The 1137-nt window shown below is 43.4% G+C and overlaps 2 protein-coding genes across 2 annotated transcripts in view; one reads left to right on the top strand and one right to left on the bottom strand.

The window, feature by feature from the left end:
- The window catches only part of LOC123505445 (arf-GAP with coiled-coil, ANK repeat and PH domain-containing protein 2-like), a 156656-nt gene that overhangs the window by 33452 nt on the left and 122067 nt on the right, over positions 1 to 1137 (top strand). The gene's annotated exons all lie outside the window — the stretch shown is intronic.
- Positions 1 to 1137, bottom strand: part of LOC123505444 — a 50877-nt gene that overhangs the window by 48830 nt on the left and 910 nt on the right. The gene's annotated exons all lie outside the window — the stretch shown is intronic.

The following is a 1137-nucleotide window of genomic DNA, read 5'->3' as shown; positions in this document are numbered from 1 at the left end:
CTTCGTGTGTGTGTGTGTGTGTGTAATTCACCTCGGTCGCATACTGGTCACCCAGCCAGTTTTCCCCATTACGGAGCGAGCTCAGAGCTCATAGACCGATCTTCGGGTAGGACTGTGTGTATGTGTGTGTGTGTGTGTGTGTGTGTGTATGTGCCTGCCTGCGTGAGGGCGAGTGTTGATGACGGGGCTGAGTTGTGTACCGCTCGCTCTTAAGTGCCGCGTGTCAGTTAGTACCCTGCATGACTATCGATCCTGAAGAGCGGAGAGTCATTGGCGAGACCCAGGGACGTAGGGCGACGAGTTTATCGCACAACTAGAGTGACTTAGGCCCATATTACTAAACATCCCATTCCTGAAGAAGCTTGGCGGCCAGGAAATTATTGTAGCATCTATTCTGAAACTGGTAGGGGTGATTGTTCTTTGCAGAGTGAATGGAAGGAAAAAAATTGTCCTGATAATTTGAACTTCATGATAAGTACAGCTGAAATTAAGGTTAGGAATGGATAGAGAAGGGTCCACACCACAAGAAGTAGTAAGATAAAGAGTTTTCATCGCAGCGTTGTGATAAGAGTATGCCCAATTTGAGAAATGAAGCACACCTTGATCTGTTATACCAGTGTATTTTTTCCTGGCACCAAGCCGGTCTTCCTTACCACTGTCCCCCATCTCCCTCAACTAGTCATGTAATCATCGCTCTATTCGTGGGTCGGTAAAGGTTTCTTTCCCCCCAACAAGTGCTTCTCCGACTGCTTTCGTGAGCGACACTCGTTTATTCTGGTCTAAATTTACTCTTACAGTAGGAGTATTTCCTCTCTGACATGCATGCCCCTTTCTTTCCTATCACCCTTTTTGTTATTTTTTTCCCTTATAAGTATCGTTCATTATCACTACACGATGGTTGTTACATACTGTTTTCCTTTTCTTTCCTTCTTTCCCCTTTATTTTTGCTTCCTTATAGGTATGGTTCACTATCACTACGTTTAGCTGTTAGATATACTTGCTATTCGATATCTTTCTTTTGTCCTTCTTTCTTTTCTTCTCTTTATTCCCTACACACTTGTGGTATAATCGAAAAATGTTACTTTAGGAAGAGAATGTTGAAGTGTTCCACAGCATGCCATACAAATTAAAATGTGC

Source organism: Portunus trituberculatus, chromosome 18, assembly GCF_017591435.1.
Source record: "Portunus trituberculatus isolate SZX2019 chromosome 18, ASM1759143v1, whole genome shotgun sequence".
In the NCBI taxonomy this organism is placed as follows: domain Eukaryota; kingdom Metazoa; phylum Arthropoda; class Malacostraca; order Decapoda; family Portunidae; genus Portunus; species Portunus trituberculatus.
This window is presented reverse-complemented; position numbering and strand designations above follow the sequence as displayed.